Here is a 17,635-nt window from a genome sequence, read left to right as displayed (position 1 = left end):
CACCGCCTCAAAGTTGGGAAACTGACATCATAGGTATTGAACCAAGCTTGCAGTCGGGTACGGTGTTCGGTTTGTAATGTAGCTGGCGTGGCCCATCAATGTTGTGCATTTAGGATTTAAACACATCATACACCATCGTACCCATACATATTTTCAGGCTACATGTAGTGTATACGGGGTCTTCTGATCGACCACGTCTCCCTTGTGTGGTTTTTTGTGACGACACGGATATCTGTGGGCTCCCCGAGTGTATATATATCATCCCTTTGACCGATAATGAGGGGTATGTGTTGGCCATGAATGGATTCCTACTAGTTCATGTTAGGGCCGGTCACCGTCAAATGTCGGTCAACCAAAGCTCGAGCTCATGTGTTGTCAGGATTCCCTCCCAGATGCTCGGATTGCTGGGTTTGACCTACATCAAACCCTGCGTACGTATCTCGTCCTTAACTACCTTGCCTTCATGGTTGTTGTCTGTATCAAGAGGTAGACACCACATCCAAATTGTACATTATTCTATATTGAAAACACACATCACCGCTTCCCAACGTACATCATTTTGGGCCGCATGCAAGAGGTGCTGGTTTTGTGGTCCCTCTCATGCGATTTTTATGATGGTTCAATCTATCGGCCCAAGCGGTTTATCGACAACAACAACTGTCATTTGACCAAACGAAAGATTCATTGGTCCGTCTTATGGTAGGTCATGGCGACATGCATGTATGACCAAAGTATCAATCATTACGTGCAGCCGCCCCGCTGACACGAAGTGGGAGGTGGTGGGCCAAGCATCCTAGCTAGGTATGACATTATGTCATTGTATATATCCTAGCTAGGTGGTTGTTAGGGTGCTTTCGGGTTTGCGAGGCATGTGCCACCAAAGTTATGTATTGTGTATTTAAAGTTTTAAACATCCCCAATATTCGTACATATATTTGGCCACTTCGAGGTGGTTCTTTACTTCTAGCCCATATCATCGATCTTCAATGACGCGCCCAACCGTGGGCCCGCGGGGTCAAAGTTGTGCATTGGAATTTTGAACATCACAGACCACCCTTTTCACTCATATACATTTGGGCCACATGCTGGTGTGGCTGTCTTTTAACCCTCTCTAACGTTATTTTTTGCTGCAAAGACTCTGATGACCCTCAACGGACACGGGGTATAATATCTTAACCGTGTGTGATACAAGTGCGATGTGAATCACCTCGACTGCACAAGCGCGAGCAAATTAAGGTGGAGGTACTTGCTCAACCGTGTGCGATGCACATGCGCTGAAATCACCACGACCACGCAAGTGCGAGCAAATTAAGGTAGAGGTACTGGCTCAACCGTGTGCGATGCAAGTGCGATGAAATCACCACGACCGCGCAAGAGAGAGCAAAGGGTGGAGGTACTGGCTCATCCGTGTGCGATGCAAGTGCGCTGAAATCACCACGACCGCGCAAGCGCGAGCAAAGGGTGGAGGTACTGGCTTAATCGTGTGCGATGCAAGTGCGCTGTAAAACCACCACCTATGCAAGCTAAAGGTGGGTAAGTTTATTTGGAAATTAGGACAAACCATGTGTGATAGACCAGCTAGCTAGAAATATAAAAACAAACTACCCGCCTTGAGCGTTGCAAAAATCGGCGGATCCTCACCACTTTTCCTTATTATCCTACACACATATTGTTATTGGACTGTGCGAGATCTTGGGCACTCCCGTCCCGCATCAATTCCTTTACCCAAATTTTAGTAGCCGTCGTACTTCAACCGCCGCCCACACTCCTCCAACACCGACCTTATAGTAAAATTGCAGTAGCCGAGGCATTTGAACGGTCTCCCTCCCTCGTCCACCACCATTACTAAAATTTTCAATAGTCGCGGCGTATCCTCAAACACCACCACCCCCTCCACAGTCCCCCACCCGTCCCCTCCCCCCTCAAACCCTAGCTCGCGGCCGCCGCCGGCGCCGCCGCCAACCCCTGCCGGTCTTCCCGTTCCTCCTAGCTTAGATAATAAAGTTCAGGTTACCCAGTGATTCCCACACCGTCGCCCCACTCCCCTGAGTTTTTAGATGAGGCCTGCGGTGTCCCTCCCCGCCAGATCCACATCCCCTGCTCTAGAATGTCGCAGCCTAAGCTCAACCACGTATCCCGGGGACCCCGGCCAGCGTTCAGCCGAGAAGAGGTTTATCATGGCCTCTGCAGCGAACGTTGGCGAGGTGGCCGCCGTTCGCCCCGACCTGTCGATCCCGGAGCAACACGTCACCATGGAAGCCGGCGAAGATGTTGACTATGTTGCCATGCCGAAGGCTTCATCTCAGCGGTCTAATGTACTACTGTATCTCGAGAAAGCTGGCTACGACATCAAGCTCATTGTCGGTGTCAAAACCGGCAGATCTCGGGTAGGGGGTCCCGAACTGTGCGTCTAAGGATCGATGGTAACAGAAGACAAGGGACACGGTGTTTACCCAGGTTTAGGCCCTCTTGATAGAGGTAATACCCTACGTCCTGCTTGAATGACTTTGATGAGTATAGGGGTTACAAAAGTTGATCTACCACGAGATTGTAATGGCTAAGCCCTAATTATCTAGCTTGTATGATTATGATTGCCTCTACGGACTAAACCCTCCAGTTTATATAGACACCGGAGGGGGATAGGGTTGTACAGAGTCGGTTTACAGAGAAAGGAATATTCATATCCACACGCCAAGCTTGCCTTCCACGCAAAGGAGATTCCCATCCGGACACGGGGGAAAGTCTTTTCTCTTGTATCTTCACGACCCATTAGTCCGGCCCATGTTCCATAGCCAGGACGCCTGAGGACCCCGCAGTCCATGACTCCCTCAGTAGCCCCCGAACCAGTCTTCAATGATGATGTGTCCGGCGCGCAAATTTTCTTCGGCATTGCAAGGTAGGTTCCTCCTCCGTAGATCTCCAAGCATCTAAACCAAAGGAAGGTATTCGGATCTCATCTTCGGTCTTCGGTCTTCGGCTCTACATTAAATGTTATATCATGCGGCTTCTGCGCCATCGCCGCTCCAGCTCCCACGTGTCAGACGAATACGAAGGGTCCAAGAATTTTTACACATAACATCCGGGCCGTGTAAGGAAGGCGTCTATTTAAGGAGATTGAATCTCAGATGCCATTCCAAACTAGGCGGAAAATCCTTAGAGCTTGCCACAAGAAACCACACAAACATGGCTAGCGCTCCCAGTTCTTCTTCCCACCCCCACGGTCCGCAAAAAGGCGATTGGGAGAGTTGTTCTGTATCCCACGCTCAGCTGACCAAGCTCCAGATGCAGGGATATCTCCCCCATGCGGATCTAGTCCCCGTTCGGGCGGGATTAACCTCCTTTACTGGCAAAGCCCTGGCGGAAAATTTCCCAAATCCTTCAGAAGGGGAGCGAGTGTGCTTCGTTTCCTTTTTATTAAGAGGCGTTGGATTTTCAATCCATCCTTTCCTCCAAGGTCTCCTAGAGTACTATGGCCTCCAAATGCACAATCTTACGCCAGGCTCCATTCTGCGCATCGCGGGCTTCGTCGCCCTTTACGAGCTGTTCCTAGGCTGTGAGGCCCATTTTGAATTATGGAGGAAACTTTTTTGCCTCATCCCTCGCTCCCAAAAGGGATCCATATTCGAGGTGGGCGGCACCGAAGTGTGGCGTATAGCTGGGACAGGATACCTATCCGGCACTCCAAAGAAGGCATCCGAAGAGTGGCCCTCGGAGTGGTTTTATATTGAAGACGTCATTCTATCTGACCTAATCTGATGAGGCCAACCTGCATTTTCCAATGCTTCGTTAAAGAAGTGCCACAGCTGGCGCCCCAAAGCCTCGAGGAGGAAGACAGTGCGAAGGTTCAGATGCTAATTGACAAGATAAAGACACTCGCCCAATCCGGACTGCCCATAATTGAGGTAATGGTGATTTCAATAATGTGGGGGGTTCATCCACTCCAATCCAGAGGACTCCCCATGTGGCATTACAACGGAGAATACGACGCATCACGATGTGGACATAAGGGTCCGGACAACTTTGCCGCCTTGGCTACCATGCTGGCTGATCTTTTTAAGGGGGAGAAATAGGAATTCGCTCGACCCAAGTGTCGAGATGGATTTTCCATGTACAATCCTCCCAGCTAGGTAAGCCTTTGCCCAGTAATTTTACTCAATGCTCCTCCTGAGTCGTACCCAGCTGAACTTAACCCCACCATTTGTTGACAGGAATGGAGGAAAGTTGTCGCGGAGATTTATAGCCCTACCCCGCAGCCGAAGGACCATAAACGGGACCTGGATCCCGGATTTGAAGAGGATCCGGACATATCTGTAGAGCTCAAGGAGGGGTTTTTCTATCAAGCGAGTTATGATGGCATGGAAGTGGCCATTATAGCCGATTACCCCGACCTTCTCCCTTCCTCCCATGTAAGTACCCTGAAGGTGTCTCCTCAAAAAGAGTTTTCTTACTGTGCTTTACCCACTGCAATGTCTTGTGTTTTAGAAGGGGAGGCGCTTGTCTCGCCACGCTGCATCGGGATCGTCCCTTAAGAAGGGTACGCCGACACAAGGCAGATCTTAAAAAAGAAAGGCGAACAGCGATTCTTCCAAGCTCTGACCTTCATCGAAAAGGTACAACTTTTGATATGCCCTGCAACAAACATGTCGAACTGTGATATTTTCCTCCTTCCCCATATTCCAGTAAGAGCACTCACCGGACTATATCCGGAGACTTCACCGGACATACGTCCATCAATCCGACCCTGGACCCTGCCTCTAGGGCGAGAGTCGATACAGGTGCCATGCCATATTGTCCTATCTCTAATGATTCGGATAATGTATCCGTTACCAACTCCGAGGTGGAGAGTGCCATGAACCATCGGCGCCGGAGGGCAGCTATGCGCGATCCTAATTTTACTGAAGAGGCATTCAATGCCTTCAATTCGGCGGATGCATATATCTGGGCTGCTCGAGATGGGCTTGCCGGGGCCACTCGTCAACTTTCAAAGGATATGCGGGTAAGATCCTTTTGTGTAGATTTAATAGCCATATACCAGTAGCCCCCGAGACTTAAAAATAGTTGAAGCAACTGATTTTAAGGATCGATGTATAATCAGCTACCTCCTGCTTACCTAGATTATAATGCTATGGTTTGCCATCAGTTTCTTGAGAGGAATGAACAGTTCCTCCAGTATCGACTAATCTTCGACAGACAACGCATTGTCCATGTTTCCCTCCCTGCTCCTACTTTCTTTAACTTTTAGGTAAAAAGGAGATATGTTATAACCAGGAAGGAGGCGAACGAGTATGAGAGGAGGACGGAGGCATCTCGCCTCCAAGCTGCAGCTCTTCAGGCAGTAGTTGCTGCATCTCAGTACACCCCAGCTACAACTTTGGATATCCACCAGGCCAGCAGTGGCCATAGACCAACTTAGGCCAAAAGCCTAAGCTTGGGGGGGGGGGGTACGTATTTCTCACCAACATTACATTCATGTTCACACACTCATGCCAATTGTCGGTGCTCATACTTTTTCATTGTACTATCCATGCTAGTTCATTTTCTTTTCTAGCATTCTTCTTGTGTGTTTGAAAAACCATGAGAAAAACCAAAAAAAATAGTTGTAGCTAGTTTATTTTCCATGCCTGTAGTAGTAGTAATTAAAAGAAAACCCAAAAGGATTTCTCGTTCTTCTTTTGCTTGTTGGGAACTTTCCTGTGTAAATAGTTTTATTTCTTTTCTTGTTCTTTGGGGGTCGAGAGGAGAAGACCATGATGAAAATGTTGAGTGGCTCTCCTATGCATTATTGTTGATTTAACTAAGAGCCCATGTTACCTTGTCTTCTTCCTTGTATTAAATGCTTGCAGATTCCAGCTTAGTCCAATGCACGTGCACTATTATTATTATCCGCACCGTTCGGTCGTGCAAGTGAAAGGCAATAATGACGATATATGATGGACTGATTGAGATGGGAGAAGCTGGTATGAACTCGACCTATCTTGTTTTTGTAAATATGATTAGTTCATCGTTCCTGATTCATCCTATTATGAATGAAACATGTTTCCAATGACAATTAGAGATTATAGTTGCCCATGCCATGCTTAATTAGCTAGGAGTTTATAATGGTTTACCTTGTGTGCCAACATGCTATTAAAATGGTTGTGATGTGGTATGATAGAGTGGTATCCTCCTTTGAACGATTCGAGTGGCTTGACTTGGCACATGTTCATGCATGTAGTTGAAACAAAATCAACATAGCCTCCACGATACTTATGTTTATGGTGATTTATATCCTACTCATGCTTGCACTCATTGTTGATTAATATTAATGCATGTTCATGACTGTTGTCACTCTCTAATTGGTCGCTTCCGAGTCTCTTTCTAGCCTTCACTTGTACTAAGCGGGAATACTGCTTGTGCATCCACTTCCATAAACCCCAAAGTTATTCCATATGAGTCTACCATACCTTCCTATAAGCGGTATCTACCTGCCATTCCAAGTAAATTTGTATGTGCCAAACTCTAAACCTTCAAATGAAATTCAGTTTTGTATGCTCGAATAGCTCATGTATCAACTAGGGTTGTCTATATCTTCCATGCTAGGTGGGTTATTCTCAAGATGAGTGGACTCCGCTCATCATTCACAAGAAAATGGCTGGTAACCGGGACGCCCAGTCCCATGCTCAAATCAAAATAATTACAAACAAAACTCCCCCGGGATTGTTGTTAGTTGGAGGCACCCGTTGTTTCGGACAAGCCATGGATTGATGTTTGTTGGTGGTGGGGAGTATAAACTTTACTATTATGTTTGGGAACTGCCTATAATGTGTGTAGCATGGAAGATATCGAGATCTCTTGGTTGTTATGTTGACAATGAAAGTATACCACTCAAAATATTATTTATCTATGTTTCAAAACTTGAGCTCTGGCACCTCTGCAAATCCCTGCTTCCCTCCGTGAAGGGCCTATCTATTTACTTTTATGTTGAGTCACCATCCTCTTATTAAAAAGCACCAGTTGGAGAGCACCGCTGTCATTTGCATGCATTGCTATTAATTTACATTGAGTATGACTGTGACTGGATCTCTTTTACCATGAATTACAATGTCTAGTCAGTCCTTGATCTTCAGGGGTGCTCTGCATTTATGTTTTGCAGTCTCAGAAAGGGCTCGCGAGATACCATCTTGTTATATCATACTATGATTGTTTTGAGAAAGTGTTGTCATCCGACATTTATTATTATTGATCGCTAGTTGATTATGCCATTGATATGAGTAAACATAAGACCTAAATGTTATTGTGAATATGGTTAGTTCATAATCTTTGCTGAAAACTTGAATGCTGGCTTTACATATTTGCAACAACAAGAGCAAACAGAGTTTGTAAAAGTTTTTCTTTATCACTTTCAGTTTGTCAACTGAATTGCTTGAGGACAAGCAAAGGTTTAAGCTTGGGGGAGTTGATACGTCTCCAACGTATATACTTTTCCAAACACCTTTGCCCTTGTTTTGGACTCTAACTTGCATGATTTGAATGGAACTAACCCTGACTGACGTTGTTTTCAGCAGAATTGCCATGGTGTTATATTTGTGCAGAAATAAAAGTTCTCAGAATGACCTGGAAATTTACAGAGACACGTTTTGGAATTTATAAAAAATACTAGCGAAAGAATCAGCATAAGGGGGCCCAAACCCTGTCCACGAGGGTGCAGGGTGCGCCCCCTGGGGGCGAGCCGCCCTGCCTCATGGGCCCCCTGAGGCTCCACCGACGTCAACTCCAACTCTATATATTCACGTTCGGGGAGAAAAAAATCAGAGAGAAGGATTCATCGTGTTTTACGATACGGAGCCGCCGCCAAGACCTGATCTTCATCAGGAGGGATGATCTGGAGTCTATTCGGGGCTCCGAAGAGGGGAATCTGTAGCCATCGTCATCATCAACCTTCCTCCGTCACCAATTTCATGATGCTCACCAATGTGCGTGAGTAATTCCATCGTAGGCTTGCTGGAAGGTGATGGGTTGGATGAAATTTATCATGTAATCGAGTTAGTTTCGTTAGGGTTTGATCCCTAGTATCCATTATGTTCTAAGATTGATGTTGTTATGACTTTGCTATGCTTAATGCTTGTCACTACGGCCCGAGTGCCATGATTTCATATCTGAACCCATTATGTTATCATGAATATATGTGAGTTCTTGATCCTATTTTGCAAGTCAATAGTCACCTACTATGTGTTATGATCCGATAACCCCGAAGTGACAATAATCGGTACCACTCCTGGTGATGACCGTAGTTTGATGAGTTCATGTATTCACTAAGTGTTTATTTTTTGGTCCGGTACTCTATTAAAAGGAGGCCTTAATATCCCTTAGTTTCCAATAGGACCCCGCTGCCACAGGAGGGTAGGACAAAAGACTATATTCGGAATACATGCCTACATTACATTGATGAACTGGAGCTAGTTCTATGTCACCCTATGTTATAACTGTTTCATGAGGAATCACATCCGACATAATTATCCATCATTGATCCATTGCCTACGAGATTTTCACATATTGATCTTTGCTTAGTTACTTTTCCATTGCCACTGTTACAATTGCTACAATACTGCTACTGTTACTTTTGCCACCGTTACCGTCACCTCCATACTACTTTGCTACTAAATACTTTGCTGCAGATATTAAGTCTTTCAGGTGTGTTTGAATTGACAACTCAACTGTTAATACTTGATAATATTCTTTGGCTCCCCTTGTGTCGAATCAATAAATTTGGGTTGAATACTCTACCCTCGAAAACTGTTGTGATCCCCTATACTTGTGGGTTATCAGTTGACGGTGATGATGAAGTTACCGGCGCATGGCTTCGCCTAAGCATTATGATGATATGACCGATGTGTGTATCTGTGGAGGGGGGCACCACACACGGCTAAAACAATTGTCAACTTGTGTGTCTATGGGGTGCCCCCTCCCTCGTATATAAAGGAGGGGAGGAGGGGGGTGGCCGGCCCTCATGGTGCGCCCCCAAAGGGGGGATTCCTACTCCTACTAGGAGTAGGTTTCCCCCCTTTCCTAGTCCTAATAGGAGGGGGGAGGAAGGGGAAGAGGACAGGAAGGAAAGGGGGGCCATCCCCCCTCCCAATTCGGATTGGTCTTGGGGGCGCGCCCCCACCTCTTGGCAGCCTCCTCTCTCTCGCACTAAAGCCCATGTAGGCCCATTAAGCCCCCGGGGGGTTCCGGTAACCCCCCGGTACTTCGGTATATGCCCGAACTCATCTGAAACCATTCCAGTGTCCAAACATAACCTTCCAATATATCAATCTTCATGTCTCGACCATTTCGAGACTCCTCGTCATGTCCGTGATCACATCCGGGACTCCGAACTACGGTACATCAAAACACATAAACTCATAATACTGGTCGTCCTCGAACGTTAAGCGTGCGGACCCTACAGGTTCGAGAACTATGTAGACATGACCGAGACTCATCTCCGGTCAATAACCAATAGAGGAACCTGGATGCTCATATTGGATCCTACATATTCTATGAAGATCTTTATCGGTCAAACCGCATAACAACATACGTTGTTCCCTTTCTCATCGGTATGTTACTTGCCCGAGATTCGATCGTCGGTATCATCATACCTAGTTCAATATCGTTACCAGCAAGTCTCTTTACTCGTTCTATAATGCATCATCCCGCAACTAACTCATTTGTCACATTGCTTGCAAGGCTTATAGTGATGTGCATTACCGAGAGGGCCCAAAGATACCTCTTCGACAATTGGAGTGACAAATCCTAATATCAACCTATGCCAACTCAACAAACACCATCGGAGACACTTGTAGAGCACCTTTATAATCACCCAGTTACACTGTGACATTTGATAGCACACTAAGTGTTCCTCCGGTATTCGGGAGTTGCATAATCTCATAGTCATAGGAACATGTATAAGTCATGAAGAAAGCAATAGCAATAAACTAAATGGTCATAGTGCTAAGCTAACGGATGGGTCTTGTCTAATGATGTGTTCCCGTTCATGAAATGACAACACATGTCTATGGCTAGGATCTTAACCATCTTTGATTAACGAGCTAGTCAAGTAGAGGCATACTAGGGACACTCTGTTTGTCTATGTATTCACACATGTATTAAGTTTCCAGTTAATACAATTCTAGCATGAATAATAAACATTTATCATGATATAAGGAAATATAAATAACAACTTTATTATTGCCTCTAGGGCATATTTTCTTCAGTCTCCCACTTGCTCTAGAGTCAATAATCTATTTCACATCGTCATGTGATTTCACACCAATAGTTCACATCTTTATGTGATTAGTTCACATCTCCATGTGACTAATACCCAAAGGGTTAACTAGAGTCAATAATCTAGTTCACATTGCTATGTGATTAACACCCAAAGAGTGATCATGTTTTGCTTGTGAGAGAAGTTTAGTCAACGGGTCTGCCACATTGAGAGCCGTATGTATTTTGCAAATTTTCTATGTCTACAATGCTCTGCACGGAGCTACTCTAGCTACTCGCTCCCACTTTCAATATGTATCTAGATCGAGACTTAGAGTCATCCAGATCGGTGTAAAAGCTTGCATCGGCGTAACTCTTTACGACGAACTCTTTATCACCTCCATAACTGAGAAATATCTCCTTAATCTTCTAAGGATAATTTTGATCTCTGTCAAGTGATCTACTCCTGGATCAATATCGTACCCCCTTGCCAAACTCATGGCAAGGTACACAATAGGTTTGGTACACAGCATAGCATACTTTATAGAACCTATGGCTGAGGCATAGGAAATGACTTTCATTCTCTTTCTATTTTCTGCCGTGGTCGTGTTTTGAGTCTTACTCAACTTTACACCTTGCAATATAGGCAATAATGCCTACTTTGGCTGTTCCATTTTGAACTACTTCAAGAATCTTGTCAAGGTATGTAATCATTGAACATGTATAAGTCATGAAGAACTTTACACCGATGTATTTCTTTGAAAAAATCCTTTCAAACACTCCTTTATGCTTTCCAAAAAATTCTACAGCATTTCCGATCGACAATATGTCATTCACATATACTTATCATAAAGGCTGTAGTGCTCCTACTCACTTTCTTGTAAATACAGGCTTCACCGCAAGTCTATATAAAACTATATGCTTTGATCAACTTATCAAAGCGTATATTCCAACTCCGAGATGCTTGCACCAGTCCATAGATGGATCTCTGGAGCTTGCGCATTTTGTTATCACCTTCAGGATTGACAAAACCTTCTGGTTGCATCATATACAACTCTTCTTTAAGAAATCCATTAAGGAATGTAGTTTTGATATCCATTTGCCAGATTTCATAAAATGTGATCATTTGGACAGACTTAAGCATCGCTACGAATGACAAAATCTCATCGTAGTCAACACCTTGAACTTGTTAAAAACTATTTTTCGACAATTCGAGCTTTGTGGATAGTAACACTACTATCAGCATCCGTCTTCATCTTGAAGATCCATTTATTCTCTATGGCTTGCCGATCATTGGGCAAGTCCACCAAAGTCCATACTTTGTTCTCATACATGGATCCCATCTCAGATTTCATGGCCTCAAGCCATTTTGCCGAATCTGGGCTCATCATCGCTTCCTCATAGTTCGTAAGTTCATCATGGTCTAGTAACATGACTTCCAGTACAAGATTACCATACCACTCTGGTGCAGATCATGCTCTGGTTGACCTACGAAGTTCTGTAGTAACTTTATCCAAAATTTCATGATCATCATCATTAACTTCCTCTCTAGTTGGTGTAGGCATCACATGAACAGATTTATCTGATGAACTACTTTCCAATTCGAGAGAAGTTACAGTTACCTCATCAAGTTCTACTTTCCTCCCACTCAATTCTTTCGAGAGAAACTCCTTCCCTAGAAAGGATCCATTCTTAGCAATGAATATATTGCCTTCGGATCTGTGATAGAAGGTGTACCCAACAGTATCCTTTGGGTATCCTATGAAGACACATTTATACGATTTGGATTCGCGCTTATCAGGTTGAAGCTTTTTCACATAAGCATCGCAGCCCCAAACTTTAAGAAACGACAACTTGGGTTTCTTGCCAAACCATAAGGCTCCTGTCAGTTGCCGATAATTTTAACAAAACATGATCATCTTATACAACAATTTATATCTCATCACGTCTTGACCATATCACATCACAACATGCCCTGCAAAAACAAGTTGGACGTCTTCTACTTTGTTGTTGCAAGTTTTACGTGGCTGCTACGGGCTTAGCAAGAACCGTTCTTACCTACGGCATAAAAACCACAACGTGGTATAGTGATTTCTTTTTGATCTTCGGAAAGAACCATGTTCATTGAATCCGATTCAACTAAAGTTGGAGAAACAGACACCCGCCAACCACTTGTGTGCAAAGCACGTCGGTAGAACCAATCTCATGAACGCGGCCATGTAATGTCGGTCCGGGCCGCTTCATCCAACAATATCGCCGAATCAAGAAACAACTAGTGACGGCATGCAATATGTATATACCCACGCCCACAACTCCTTTGTGTTCTACTCGTGCATATAACATCTACGCATAGACATGGCTCGGATGCCACTATTGGGGAACGCAGTATTTCAAAAAAATTCCTATGGTCACACAAGATCTATCTAGGAGATGCATAGAAACGAGAGGGGAGAGTGTGTCTACGTACCCTTGTAGACCGAAAGCGGAAGCGTTAAGAAACGCGGTTCATGTAGTCGAACGTCTTCGCGATCCAACCGATCAAATACCGAATGCACAGCACCTCCGCGATCTGCACACGTTCAGCTCGGTAACGTCCCTCATACTCTTGATCCAGTTGAGGCCGAGGGAGAGTTTCGTCAGCATGACGGCATGTTGACGGTGATGATGAAGTTATCGGTGCAGGGCTTCGCCTAAGCATTACGACGATATGACCGAGGTGTGTATCTGTGGAGGGGGGGCACCGTACACGGCTAAAACAATTGTCAACTTGTGTGTCTTGGGGTGCCCCCTCCCCCGTATATAAAGGAGGGGAGGAGGGGGCCAGCCGGCCCTCATGGTGCGCCCCCAAAGGGTGGATTCCTACTCCTACTAGGAGTAGGTTTCCCCCCTTTCCTAGTCCTAATAGGAGGGAGATGAAGGGGAAGAGGAGAGGAAGGAAAGGGGGGCCGCCCTCCCTCCCAATTCGGATTGGACTTGGAGGGGCACGCTCCCACCTCTTGGCCGACTCCTCTCTCTCCCACTAAAGCCCATGTATATCCATTAAGCCCCTGGGGGGTTCTAGTAAGCCCCCCCCCCGGTACTCAGGTATATACCTGAACTCATCCGAAACCATTCCGGTGTCCAAACATAACCTTCCAATATATCAATCTTCATGTCTCAACCATTTCGAGACTCCTCGTCATGTCCGTGATCACATCCGGGACTCTGAACTACCTTCGGTACATCAAAACACATAAACTCATAATACCGATCATCATCGAACGTTAAGCGTGCGGACCCTACAGGTTCGAGAACTATGTAGACATGACCGAGACTCATCTCCGGTCAATAGCCAATAGCGAAACCTGGATGCTCATATTGGTTCCTACATATTCTACGAAAATCTTTATCGGTCAAACCGCATAACAACATACGTTGTTCCCTTTGTCATTGGTATGTCACTTGCCCGAGATTCGATCGTCGGTATCATCATGCCTAGTTCAATCTCGTGATCAGCAAGTCTCTTTACTCGTTCCATAATGCATCATTCCGCAACTAACTCATTAGTCACATTGCTTGCAAGGCTAGTGATGTGCATTACCGAAAGGGCCCAGAGATACCTCTCCGACAATTGGAGTTACAAATCCTAATCTCGATCTATGCCAACTCAACAAACACCATCAGAGACACCTGTAGAGCATCTCTATAATCACCCTGTTACGTTGTGACGTTTGATAGCACACTAAGTGGTCCTCTGGTATTCGGGAGTTGCATAATATCATAGTCATAGGAACATGTGTAAGTCATGAAGAAAGCAATAGCAATAAACTAAATGATCATAGTGCTAAGCTAACTTATGGGTCTTGTCCATCACATCATTCTCTAATGATGTGATCTCGCTCATCAAATGATAACGCATGTCTATGGCTAGGGAACTTAACCATCTTTGATTAACGAGCTAGTCAAGTAGAGGCATACTAGGGACACTCTGTTTATCTATGTATTCACACATGTATTAAGTTTTCGGTTAATACAATTCTAGCATGAATAATAAACATTTATCATGATATAAGGAAATATAAATAACAACTTTATTATTGCCTCTAGGGCATATTTCCTTCAGCAGTACTATCTAAAATACATCATACACACTAAATTATTAGAAATATCTTTATATAAAAATTATTTGTTTGAAACAAATGCTCCTGTAAGTATTTTTAGCCATTGTTTAGATAGTACATAGTGTTGTGGAAACCCTACAAGTGTAAGGTTTAAATCAATAAATTGCCATACCTTTACACATTCCAGCAAAAGATATCAAAATAGGGAACTTCCAGTCCCTTATACCATTACAATAAAAAAATCAGCAGAATCACCATTGAACTACTAAAACAGCAATGCACCCCACCTAACAAATGCTCTCACCATCATTAGAAATCAGGGTAAGCAGCTACTGTTTTAGCAAATTAATTAGAATCCATAGTTTCATACACATTACAGAGATAAACACACGTCGCAGAAAGACAGTCTCAACAGCATTGACATATTCTCACAATATGAATTTGTCACCACTCTTGACTCCTGAGCATGCCAACACTAGGACCACACAAACCAGAAGCTTGCAAAGAGAACTGGAAAATTAGTGTTTTAATCTTCAGGAACATACAACCCCCCCCCCCAAGAAGCGATACACATGGTGGGTAATTAAAGCATAAAATACGTTTAGTACATTGGAGCGATGTAGACTATCAGATTGCAGGATTTTATGGATGAGATGAATTGGTTCTCCGCCCTTTCGTGTTTTATATGGGTAGTAGATATGGGGAGTGAAAGTACGTACACTGTTGCTTTGGGCACGGAGAGGCCCAATCAAGCATGAAGAAGAATTTCACAAGTTCTTTCTTCCTCTCGAAGAAAAAAGGTGACCTCGCCAGCGTCTCTCCCAAAATGAGTTCCTCTGCCGCTGTCCTCCGGCAGTGCCCCTCCACGTGTGTGTGGATAGTTTTAGGCTGGAGTAGCTTCTTTTTAGGCTGTCCATTGTCTTTGCTTTGATGGCGATGGTGGTGCTGAATAAAGATTCTTCAGATCCTTCCCCGACAAGGCAATCGGCCCTATGGTATGGTTGTGGATGGTTTTGAAAACCAGTCTATTCAAGATGGTGTGACGGCGGTGGCATCCACATGGTGGACATGTGTCCTCTGGCTCCGCCGTTGCGACGGCGTCTGCTCCAACGTCAGCGCGGAGCTTGGGAGGTAGTTCAAGAGCAGATGTAGATTGTGGTTTGCATCGGCGATATCTGGAAGACGGAACATGTGTTGGGTTCGTGGTTGATAGATGGTAGGCGTGGTTTCCTCCTTCGGCGTCTGGGGTGCCAGGTCTGGAGTTCGATGGTGTGTCCCGGATGTTGCTCCAGTCTGCTTCGTTCAATAGCAATGGTGTAGCGACCCGACCTCAGATGGTCAAGTCTCTGTGCTTCAGTGTCATCCCTGGATCGGTAATGCTGACACACACAGTACTCGAAGGATTTATAACAGAGTGGCAATCACACACTTATTACATCGAATGTCTCAAAAGAGAACTTATTACAATAATATGGCTTAAGGCCATCTAATACGATAACAGCGGAAGGCTTGGAAGATAGAGTGAGTCCATTAACTCCAACAACATAGCTGAGCTGCACGGCAACGACCTAACAAACCTTACTCCTCGTATGAAAAGTCGGCAACATAATACATTGCAGCCCGAAAATGGGTCAGCACATGGAATATGCTGGCAAAATAACACAGTAGAGCAAGAACTGAATAATGCTATCACTACATGCATATTTGGCTGGTGGAAAGCTCTATGATTATAGTTTTTGTGAAAAGCCAATTTTTCCCTACAACAAAGGAATAGATTTTAATTTAACTATCATGGTAGTTGAAACATCATTGAGAAGGTTCCTCCAACTCAATCCCAATTAAAGTGATTAACAACCCAAAAGTATTAATTAAGAGTGATGAGATACATGTGATAACCCAAATACTAGATACTCAAGAATTGTCCATAACCGGGGACACAGCTAACCATGATTAGATTATACACTCTGCAGAGGTTTGTGCACCTTTCCCCACAAGAGTCGATCGCCTCCGTTGGATTCCTCGCACTACAAGGTGTTTGAGAAACGGATGACCGAGACACAGTCTTTCAGAAACATTAACTCTCTACTCCGGACAGACCATACCAGACCTACATCCCACTACCTGCTGATCTGCCTCTTCAAGAGCTTCACGTAACTTACTCAACTATGCTAGAGCCCATAATAGCTTGTGGCTGCACACGAAGTTTCTAGCATGAATCATCTCAGTTCCCTTTGAGCCTGGGTGGCGGTCCATAGGAAGATCACACGGGTACTCCGGGATTTCCAAAAAATACAGGCAACACTGGGTACTCCAGGTGCCTCAATCCACCCAGATGTTAATTTTAGTTGCCACCTTAAGTTTGAACCATTAATTAACAATCTCACATCTGTCATGGATTTCACTCAAACCCAAACCACGTCTACGAGCATAGCATAACAATATAAGCAACGCGTAGAAGTAACTCCCAAGGGTTTGAATGTAATAGGGTAATAGGTTATACCTCATCAACTACTTCCCAACCCACATATTAATGACATCCTAATCACGCAATGTTTGAGGATGGAACTAATGCATAAAAACTGGGTGATAGAAGGGATATGATCAAAGTGTTACTTGCCTTGCTGACGGTCTGCGAAACCTAGGGACTCGTAGTAGCACGCTTCGCACTCCGGGTGTTCTATCGCAAACAAACAATAACATACATAAGCAACAAGCAAGATGCACAAGCCAAAACTCAAATAGAAGGGGTTGACCAGAAGGTTCAACTTAAGAACTCCGGTTCGCAAAAAGAATCAAATCAAACGGAGCAACGAAACTCAAACGGCGAAAAGAGAAGCTTCGTTTACTAATCTGAACCTAGGTCAAATTTTACAGTAGCAATAACTTATTTAAGTTGGTTAAACGGAAAGAGAGTTTCGAGACAAAACTCTAGGCGCTTGAATCGCCTGATTCCGACTAACGAGCGAAAAGATAAACAGAAACTAAGATCGAATCAGAAATCGCGATCAGAAAAATCGCGGAAAAAATCCGATAAAAGAAAACTGACGAACAGACTAACGAACGAGCATTTGTTAGCTGTAACTAACGGGCGAACACCTTTCATTAAAACAAACGTACGGACGAACGTCCGCTAACTAGAAAAACCGAGAAAACCGGCGATCCGAAAAAGAATCTAGGGTTTCGAAAACAAAACCGAGCGGTTTTTTTTAAAACCGGCGGTGGATCCAGCGGCTACCTCCGGCGAGGGGCTCCGGCGGGGCGAGGTGCGGGCGGCGGGGCGGCGGCTCATGGGCGGCGGGGCAGGCGGCAGCGGG

This window comes from Triticum dicoccoides, chromosome 7A (assembly GCF_002162155.2).
Source record: "Triticum dicoccoides isolate Atlit2015 ecotype Zavitan chromosome 7A, WEW_v2.0, whole genome shotgun sequence".
Lineage (NCBI taxonomy): Eukaryota > Viridiplantae > Streptophyta > Magnoliopsida > Poales > Poaceae > Triticum > Triticum dicoccoides.
Note: the sequence above shows the minus strand (reverse complement) of the source record.